The sequence below is a fragment of the Myxine glutinosa genome, chromosome 6 (genome assembly GCF_964187855.1).
Source record: "Myxine glutinosa chromosome 6, kmMyxGlut1.1, whole genome shotgun sequence".
In the NCBI taxonomy this organism is placed as follows: Eukaryota; Metazoa; Chordata; class Myxini; order Myxiniformes; family Myxinidae; genus Myxine; species Myxine glutinosa.
The window spans coordinates 62,283,763-62,294,619 of record NC_136266.1 but is presented as its reverse complement, the minus strand read 5'-3'; the positions used below and the strand labels follow the sequence as shown (position 1 = coordinate 62,294,619).

The window sequence follows — 10,857 nt, the reverse complement described above, 5'->3', positions numbered from 1 at the left end:
GTAGATGGGGAATGCCGACAGGCGAGCATGGAGTGCCAAAATTGTCGTTGGGAACGTTTCCCACATCATGACCTGGAGGTTTATCGGGACCGGGTGGATGCCCCAACACATCAACCGGGGGATGAATTCGGAATTGTGCAGCACCAGGGCGGTGGTTCAGTGCAAGAGGGGGTGGAGTTATTGGGGGTCCGTGCGATGGAGCCGGACCGGGTATTTATTGATCAAGGCCTGATGGGGCCAGAATTGATGGTTAATGATGATGAGCATGATGTGATCCAGCTGCTGTGGACCTGGGACAGTCCCATGGAGGACAAGGTTGACCAGGCCCAAAGGAGTCTGGGTGATGAGGTGAGTTGGTCCGAGGAGGTGGTTGTGGTGACCGTGGGGACCCTCACCGTGCATAACAATTGGGAACAGGAGGCTCCGAAATTGGATACCCAGCTGGGGGAGTGTTTTGTCTCCGGGCTGGATTTGGATCTTGGAGGATCGGGAGATCGAGCCTCCGACGGCATGTGTATGGCAAAGCATCTTTCTTTGGTGATGTTAGTGAATTGTGACAAATGTTTGGCATGGGTAATCTGTGGGTTATATGCAAATTTAAGGGTGAATTTTGTGAAGAGAAATGGTGGACATTGTTTTGTGACACCATTATTGATCCAGGTGTGTAGACAAAAGTGTTGGAGGCTGTGATAAAAATTGATAGGGTAGCAGGACACAGCCTTCAACTGGTTGCGGGGGGTGACTGTGCTGATATTTGGGACACGGGATCATGGAGATCTAGTTGTGTAGTTGAGGGTCAACGTGGTGCTATTGGTGTCCGAGGTGTGTGGACCATGTCTTCTGGGTGGGTCTCCTGGTGGAGCATGGCTGTCGACTGGACCTTGGTGTGGTCAAGTGTGGGTGAGCACTGGGGGTGGGGGCTGCAGTTCTGTGGTCGGACTGGGGGACGATGTGGAGGTGCAGGGGACGTGCCTGTAGAGATGCCACGCACTGCGACCGTGCCCCCCAGGGCCGAGGTTGTGCGTGCGGTAGTGTGTTTTTGGCAGCAGGTGCTCACCACATTGGCCAGCTGGGGCTGGTGCAGCTGTGTTCCTTGCAGGGGGGCCGAAGGATGGATGTTCGGTCGCACCCTTATGGACACTCATGGGCCATGTTGGCATTTTGACTGCTCACCTTGTCCCGATGACCTTTGCATGGTAGAGGTGCAGAGCTGTTGTGGCCACAGGTAGTTGTGTAGTGATGATCACCGTTGGATGCGGATCCACATACCTGCCAGTGTAGTGGGGACAATAGAGAAATTTGGTGAAATTTGGTAGGCCCAATGTGAAATTTTGGGATTGTGAAGGGTGGATTGCACTTTGGACCTGACCAACCTTGGTTACCTGTATATCAAGGTAGAGGTAAGGCCTTGATGTGTACTGTCCCAGGCTGCAGGACTTGCTATGGAAATTGGGGACATGTAATTTGGAGTTGGGAGGCGGGTGAGAGTGATGACATGGTCGGTGAGGGGGATGGATTGTGTGCCACAGAGTCTTGTGGGTGGCGTTTGTGTTGGTGTTGTGGTTTATGTGTTTTTATGTGGTCGTGAGGTTGGAGGAAATGGATGAGTGATGATTATTGGAGACAATGAGTGGTGATTATTGTGCTTTTGGAAATGTGTAATGGCAAATGTGAATGGGGGATTTCACATGCAGCAGGCCATGGTAAGCCTTGTAACAATTTTTACACCATCTTTGGAATTGTGCTGAGTTGTGTGAGAATTGAATGGCAGCGGGGGAGGAAGTGTGTTTTGGGGTCTTGTGGGTGGGGAAGGTGTGTGTGTCCACAGGTATGGATCAAGCTCTGAGGAACGATGCCTGCCCCCCCCCCCCCTCTGCGGCAATTACCCCTGGCAGCCAGTGGTATCTCGAAATTGGAGCTCATCGGTGGAGGGTCTGGTTGGGCACCCTGGGGTAAAGGAGACCCCGGCGACCCGTGGAGCTGCGCGGCAGCAGGAGGCAACGGAGCCTGGTGTGTGGAGACCCTCACCGGCGAGGTAACGACGGAAAGGGGCTGTTGGACTGTCATGGGGCCAAGAGGTAAGGGGGGGGGGCAATGAACTTGTGAGTCAGTTGACTTCTTTTTGGGACTGCGGGCACCACAGCCTGAGGCGCCCCCACCATCTTACTTGTGCGGTACCTCCCCGCTGCCTCGTTGAGGAATGCACACATGTGAATGACATCAATGCCATGGTCCTGCAAGGGGGTGAAATAAGTGCTTGAAATGATTTTGTAGTGTGATGGGTTTTGGAATGAGAATGAGTGGATAAGGGGTTTGTGTTGCATGAATGTGGGCGAAATCCACCGAGCCATGTCACTCACCTGTAACACCTGGACAGGGCCCGTGGAAATTTAGGGACGCATTGGGGATGTCCCCACAGGTAAGGTTGTGTCTTGTGGCATCCACCAGGGGGACACGGTCTGTAGTCTGTGGATGTACAAATGTTTAGAGTTTTGAATTTCTGGTTAAGGTTAAGTTTTGTGGTTGTTAGTTTTGGTGTGTTGTTTGTTTCCTCCCTCCGCAGGAACAAAGAAGAAAATGGACATATTTGCTTGCATGATTGTTAAGGGGTTTAGCATGTTAAGGAGTATAGGTAGGAAGTCCGACTCACTTCCCACAGCCCTCCTGATTTATTTCATAGGTTAATTAAGTGTGTGACAGTAAGTGTTAAAACTGGGATGGTAGCGCCTGCAGTGAACCTTGCAGGAGCTACGGTTCCAGGGGGGGGGGGGCTGTGTTATGTCGGGTGGGGTAGCAATATGTAGAGCCAGATAGATCTGAATAGGTAACGTGCTTCGTCTGTCACGGTAAGGAATCTGACCTTGTAACAAGTTTCATGTGTGGGCGTTTTGTCGGTTAAGGAGTATAGTTGTGAACCTACCAGGAGATTCGTGTGTTAAGTAGAGTTAGGGATTAAAGAGTAGCGCCCCCGTGTGTCTCACCTGGTCAGCCAAACCTTTGTCCCTTTTGGCACCGCAACCACTTAGACACCAGAGATAGGACCCTTAGTGCAACACTAAATCCATTCCCTGACATGACTTTGGAAGACGGGCAGGAAAAGAAACCAGGCCGGGACACCGCCGATAATGGCTGCCGCCACCTGCACCTCCGGCTGGCCTATCCACCTCGAATAGCACGCGCTATGAGCACAGAGTAGGGAGTGTGGTTGGGTGGCGCGGTGGGCGTGGGCCTGAGCGAAGCTGGGAGGTTCGGTGGAAGGGACTGATTGGTTGGCAGTGCGTCAAGGCTGACGTCACCGGCCAGCAGATATTAGCGAGCGTCGAACGCCATTTTGGGCAGTTGGTTCGAGAGGGAGAGCACGAGAGTTGGTCGAGTTGGTCTGGAACGAGAAGCTAGTTGGAAGGACGGAGAGAGATTTGGCAGTGAGTGAGAGAGTTGCCCGAGTTGAGGAGCGCGGAAGTTTTCCCAGCCAGAGCAGTTGGCAAGCGGTTCGGACAGAGATCCCGGCCCTGGCAATTGTGAGCAGTTGACCAGCTCGGTTCGCCGTTCACGGTTTGAGTTGGCAGTCCCGGTGAGATCCTTGTTGGCTTGTCCACCGTGCGCGAGGGTCAGCCTCATGGTGCTCGGTGCTTGGTGCTCGGTGCTTTGGAGCTTGGAGCGAGGCATGCCGCTGGACGAAAGAAGCCGGGTGTGGGCAACGGAGATTGAAGACGACGGACAGATAAGACCGAGTTGCGCGTTCACAATTGCATGACGAGACATTTCTTTTGGTATTCCTTTCCCTCGTCTGTGTTTGAGATCTGTCGTGTGGGGACGTCCCGATTAGGATATTCATTATCCCGGAGCATGCTTTTCCTGTCCTTGCCTTTTTACTTTAATAAACCCTTATATTATTTTCTGTACATATACCTGAATGCAGTTTCTGTGTGGTTAATTTTAACAGGTAAGGCTGCAGGGGTCTCGCACCCCCCTCCATCCCGCGCGCTTTGGTGTAGCTATTGTTTTTGGAATCCGCCATTGAGTTTTTGCCTCGGGGGCTAAGGCCTTCGCGATCAGCATTCGTGACCGCCTGATATTAATCAAAGATGGTCGCGCGACAGTATGTATGTATTTATGTCCCCTCAAAAGTGTACCAGTCAGAGCTGAGGATCTGGTCACATGACAGGGTGATGTGATTAGTCTGATGTCATTACGGCGGTACAGCAGCTGGCTCTCCACGCACCGCTATTTTGATTTATATGTCGTTCATGCCGAACATATCGTCGGACCTGTCACATATCACAATTGCCATGCTCTTCCTTTATGCTTTTCATTCAGTGTGAAACACAAACAAAACGATTGTGAAAATGATCATCAAATATCGAAAGCATCGGCATTACGTCTCTTCCAACAAAATGGTACGTACCCAACCCTTGTGGTGTATAATCTAGATTACAGAAGATCTTCCCTCAGTTCTGTAAGTAAAACTTACCTCACTGATGTCTGGATTTTCCTCCAAATTTCTTTGTGTATTGATATAAAGAGCATTAGCGACTGTTTAAAAAGCTAATCATGTGTGTTTGTGGTTTATAATATTTTACAAGCCGGCAATGCTGCTGTTGGACTTCCGGTCTTGTTTATTGTTCAAATCACTGCTGTTAATTACAATTCCTGATACTTGCCCACGTGGTGGTTGTATTAATTGGAGGAGAGAGAAGCCAAGGGTGTGTGTGTGTTGTGTGTTGTGCGTTGTGTGTGGTGTGTGGTGTGTGTGATAGTGATACTTTTCGTGTCTATTAATTACCTACTATTCAAATGTACCTTTTAACCCTTGAGACTGCTGAGACCCCTTAGAGCTCAGACCTTGGAAGACCCTTTAACACTTGAGACCCAAAAGTCCTTAATGACCCAAAAGTCCCCAAGGACCCAAAAAGTTTGAAGATGACCCAAAAGCCCCAAGAGACCCAGATGACCCAAAAGGCCTTGATGACCCAAAAAGTCCCCAAGGACCCAAAAAATTATTGATGACCCAAAAGTCCCCGAGCACCCAAAAGATCCCGAAGACCCAAAAGTCCATAATGACCCAAAAGTCCCAAAGGACCAAAAAAGTCCGTGATGACCCAAAAGTCCCCAAGGACCCAAAAGACCCAAATATCCCCGAGCACCTAAAATATCCCGAGCACCCAAAATACCCCAAAGACCCATTTGACCCAAAAGTCCTTAATGACCCGAAAGTCCCAAAGGACCCAAAAAGTCTGTGATGACCCAAAAATCCCCAAGGACCCAAAATACCCAAGAGTCCCTGAGGGCCCAAAAGAGCCAGATGACCCCAAAAGTCCTTAATGCCCCAAAAGTCCCAGACGACCCAAAAGACCCAGAGGAACCAAAAGACCCCCCCTGAATCCGGCAGGCAGGGATGCTAAACAGCCGGTGTGTAGGCCACGTTTATAGACGGTGAAACAGCCAGTATGTAACCACGTTCATAGACGGTGAAACCAGCCGGTATGCAGACCATGTTTATAGAGGGTGAAACAGCTGGTATGTAGACCACATTTATAGAGGCTGAAACAGCCGGTATGTAGACCACGTTTATAGACGATGAAATAGCCGGTATGTGGACCACGTTTATAGATGGCGAAACAGCTGGTATGTAGGTTTAAGGCTTGATCTCCACTTGTTTTTCTCCAAATCTTGATCTCCACTTGTTTTTCTCCAAATCTTGATCTCCACTTGTTTTTCTCCAAATCTTGATCTCCACTTGTTTTTCTCCAAATCTTGATCTCCACTAGTTTTTCTCCAAATATTGATCTCCACTTGTTTTACAGCAAATATTGATCTCCACTTGTTTTTCTCCAAATCTTGATCTCCACTTGTTTTTCTCCAAATCTTGATCTCCACTTGTTTTTCTCCAAATCTTGATCTCCACTTGTTTTTCTCCAAATCTCGTGCACAAACGATCCCATCCTGCCATGTTCCACATGTTACTTCCTCGAATTCATACCGGGGGTTGGAGATGGGGGATGTTTTATTTAGTTAGTTTAGGTGGAGGAAGTTGCACGTAATTATATATTGCGTACATAATAAATAGATGGTTTGGAGTTGCGCAGAAAATTGGAAGGACAACTCCGAAAGGAGTCGCAGCGATCCCAATTAATGGTCATAAAAAACAACAAACAAGAAAGAGCAAACACAGATCGCAAACCCTCGCCAGGATGTATTTTCAGTGTTTTTTAAGGCTTTTGTGTTAAAACAAATATGGCGGCCGAACCACGTGACCAATGACGTCATCATTTTTTTTTTCTAAACCAAATTATTCCTAGATTATGCTCAAGAAATTTCATCTTGATAGGATGAAGTTTTGTACTTGTCGAATTATAACGTCATAATGGAAGCATCTATGACGTCATCATTAACATATTTTATTCCCCATGGAGAGTTCTTTACAATGAGCCATGTCTCAATTTTTTCTATTGAGCGCTTTTGGAGATATAGAGGTGCAAATGTTTTCGGATTTTCCAAGATGGCGGCCGAACCACATGACCAATGACGTCATTATTTTTTTCCCCCTCTAATATATGCCGACATGACGCTCAAGAAATTTCATCTTGATAGGATGAAGTTTTGTACTTGTCGAATTATGACGTCATAATGGAGGCGACATCATCATTAACACATCACCTATGACATCATCATTAACATATATTATTCCCCATGGAGTTCTTTACAATGAGCCATGTCTCAATTTTTTCTTTTCGGCGCTTTTGGAGATATAGAGGTGCAAAGTTTTTCGTTTTTTTCAAGATGGCGGCCGCACCCCGTGACCTATGACGTCATAATTATCACACAAAAATTATACAGGGGGAGTTGCACCTATGGTGAAAATGTCCTGTCAATCGGATCAACGGTTGCAGTGAAAATCATATTTATTCTGTGTAGACAAACAAACAAACAAGAAGACGTCATGCGGAGCACGATAGTTGCAAAATCCGCCCCCCACCCCCAAGAAAAAAAAAATTCCATTGATACAGCAAATTGTCCATTTCATCAAGATTAAAATTGACAATCTTGAACAAAGCTCGGGTCAACATGAAGAAAAGTGATGATTTTTCAGATGAAAAATCATTTTGTAAGGTTAACCTTGAGTTGACCTTTGACCTTTTGACCTCAAATATAGTTAGTTTCCCTATATAGTGACCCAATGTGCAAATGCTGTTCAATTTTCAAGTCAATCAAATGAAAATTGGTGATTTTAGAAATTCGGCCTATGTTGACCTTTTGGCCTATGCTGACCTCAAAAATACTTGGTGGTTGAATTCAGTGACCATATATGCAAGTGCTCTTCAAAGTTCAAGTCAATCGGATGAAAATTGAGGATTTTAGAAATTTGGCAAAATTGGTGACCTTTGGCCTATGTTGACCTTTTGACCCCAAAAACAATAGGCTTATCAATTGGGACGACCTATACAACTTGAAGTTTTGTGACGATTGGTTTAGAATTGTGACCTGGAGACCGGTGACAAACAAACAGACAAACTAGAAGACGTCGATTTTGCAAGTACCAAGAAGTCATGCGGAGCACGATACTTGCAAAATCCGTCCCCACCCCCAAGAAAAAAAATTCCATTGATACAGCAAATTGTCCATTTCATCAATATTAAAATTGACAATCTTGATCAAAGCTCGGGTAAACAGGAAGAAAAGTGACGATTTTTTCAGATGAAAAATGATGATTTTGGAAGGTTTACCTTGAGTTGACCTTTGACCTTTTGACCTCAAATAGTTCGTTTCCCTATTTAGTGACTCAATGTGCAAATGCAGTTCAATTTTCAAGTCAATTCGATGAAAATTGAGGATTTTAGAAATTTGGCCTATGTTGACCTTTTGGCCGATGTTGACCTCAAAAATACTTGGTGGTTGAATTCAGTGACCAGATATGCAAGTCCTCTTCAAATTTCAAGTCAATTGGATGAAAATTGAGGATTTAAAAATTTGGCCTATGTTGACCTTTTGGCCTATGTTGACCTCAAAAATACTTGGTGGTTGAATTCAGTGACCAGATATGCAAGTTCTCTTCAAATTTCAAACCAATCGGATAAAAATTGAGGATTTTAGAATTTGGCCTATGTTGACCTTTTGGCCTATGTTGACCTCAAATATACTTGGTGGTTGAATTTAGTGACCAGATATGCAAGTCCTCTTCAAATTTCAAGTCAATCAGATGAAAATTGAGGATTTTAGAAATCTGGCCTATGTTGACCTTTTGGCCTATGTTGACCTGAAAAAAACTTGGTGGTTGAATTCAGTGACCAGATATGCAAGTTCTCTTCAAATTTCAAACCAATCGGATAAAAATTGAGGATTTTAGAAATTTGGCCTATGTTGACCTCAAATATACTTGGTGGTTGAATTCAGTGACCAGATATGCAAGTCCTCTTCAAATTTCAAGTCAATCAGATGAAAATTGAGGATTTTAGAAATTGGCAAAGTTGGTGACCTTTGGCCTATGTTGACCTTTTGACCTTTTGACCCCAAAAACAATAGGCTTCTCAATTGGGACGACCTATACAGATTGGTGAAGTTTCGTGACGATCGGTTTAGAATTGTGACCTGTAGGCCGGTGACAAACAAACAGACAAATGAAAAATCACTCAGGGAGAGACACTTGGCAAAACAGTACAAAGTAGAATGCCACTCAGTAGGGAATACTTTTAACCTTAAAAATAGTTGGTGGTTGAATTCAGTAAGCCGATATGAAAATCCCATTCAAATTTCAAGTCAATCGGATGAAAATTGAGGATTTTAAAAATTAAAAAAAAAGTGGTTGACCTTTGGTCTACGTTGACCTTTTGGCCTACGCTGATTTCAAAAATAGTTGGTGGTTGAATTCAGTAAGCCGATATGAAAATCCTATTCAAATTTCAAGTCAATCGGATGAAAATTGAGGATTTTAAAAATTTGAAAAACGTGGTTGACCTTTGGCCAATGTTGACCTTTTGACACCAAAAATATATAGGATTTTGTCGGACCACGAACTCCTCCACCATTTGGTAAAGTTTCGTGAAGATCGGTTTAAAATTGTGACCTGTAGGCAAGTATAAGTGAGCGGACACACAAACAAACAAATACACAAACCGGAGTGATCAACATACAACAACATTTTTTTGCCAACTAACAAACAGACAAAGAGATAGACAGAACCACAAACGCAACCGACCAATATACTTGAAAAATCTTCCACTTTGCAAGTAATAAACGGACAAACAAATGGGCTCAAATCAATCCCAAATGTTCAAATGCAAATGCAATACTCAGGCCAGGGTAACAAAGCGGCATGAGAAGAGTTCGCGGGATCGGGGTTCGTGTTGTTGATGCATGTTGTTGATGTCTCTCATCACCCCTCCTCCTCCCCGCCCTTCCCCGCCCCTTCTCCCCCTCCTCTCCTCCCTCCTCCGCCCCAGAGACCGAACGTTCATCGCACGAATAGCACAAATCTGCGGTGGGTGAGCGAACAGGACCAGCTCGGCTCAGGACGCTCGGTGACCGGCGCCATTTTCTGTTGCTAGAATCTATTTCCACAAGTGGAACACTCTAATCGGCAGTGAGAGCTTGCAGATCATCAGCCTTTTGGCCACGTTGCGTCATGTCGGTGAGTACATGTTTCGTGCCGGGAATTCCACCATCATGGTGCTGCAAGCCCACGTTTCCATCTTTTACTCTTCTCTTTTTCTATCGTACTAATGTACATATTAATATTACTAGGGCATTGCCCGTACTATATCTATATCTAAAATTATATCCCCCCCCTCTATTTACATGAAATGGTTTGGTCCAAAGCGAACGGCTTCCGGAGTTTGGTAAAGAAATCGCCATCGCGTGCACAAACGCGCAGGAAAGCGAATGAATCGCAAATTCGTTTTTATTAGTTTTAAAACATAGTTTAACGCCAACATAGTTTGCAAACGTGAAATAAATGAATACGCTCTCAAATGTGCCATCCGAGGCAGAGTGTGTCCGCCACGTTCGGCACACGCGATAGTTCGCTGCTCTCTGATTGGTTGAATCGTTTTTTGGACATAGCTCGGTAAGTAATTGTCCGATTAATATGAAACCTTGAAAAGGCACATCCTCGGGTCCCCAGCAATATACCTGGCAAGTTAAAAGTATATCGGACCCGTGGTTGTCGAGAAACAGCGGTCACAGACAAACAAACGTACAAACGTACAAACAAACAGAGATTACTGGAATTATAGATAGATGTGCTGTGGCAGAGTTCTGCATTGTGCAATGATGCGTTTGTTAAAGTTGTTGATACGTAAAGAGGATTTTTAAAATTATTATTCCGTCTGAAGGAACTGCGCTCCAACGCGAGTCGAAAGAATTGACGCGACCAAAGACGGAATTCGTCCGAGTTGCTTTATTGAAACAAAACAGCTCAGGTATTCTGACAAGCCCGTTTTTCGGGCAGCAATATATATACACATTTATGTCGGGAAGTTTGCCCGGCAAAAGCTATACCGGGCATGCCCGGGTATCAAGGGCGAGCCTTGGAAAGGCGAGTCTGGACCTGCCCGGGCGTGTTTGGCTGCGGCCTGGCAAGTCGAGGCTGGGCGTGCCCGGGCGCTCTGGTCGAGCACTGGAAAGGCGATAGCGGGCATGCCCGGACGCTCTGGGCGAGCCCTGGAAAGGCGATAGCGGGCATGCCCGGACGCTCTGGGCGAGCCCTGGAAAGGCGATAGCGGGCATGCCCGGACGCTCTGGGCGAGCCCTGGAAAGGCGATAGCGGGCATGCCCGGACGCTCTGGGCGAGCCCTGGAAAGGCGAGAGCGGGCATGCCCGGGAAAGACGAGACCGGGCGTGCCCGGGAGGTTCGGGCGTGCC

The 10,857-nt window shown here is 46.2% G+C and overlaps 1 protein-coding gene across 4 annotated transcripts in view; it reads left to right on the top strand.

Annotated features, from left to right (window-relative positions):
• Positions 1-9,435: 9,435 nt before the first annotated feature.
• LOC137429865 (uncharacterized) overlaps positions 9,436-10,857 on the top strand; it is an 80,232-nt gene continuing 78,810 nt past the window's right edge. For all 4 annotated transcript variants that reach the window (XM_078779932.1, XM_068120189.2, XM_068120190.2 and 1 more), the window contains exon 1: positions 9,436-9,625. The gene's annotated coding sequence lies outside the window, so the exon portion shown is untranslated. The remainder of the gene's footprint in view (positions 9,626-10,857) is intronic.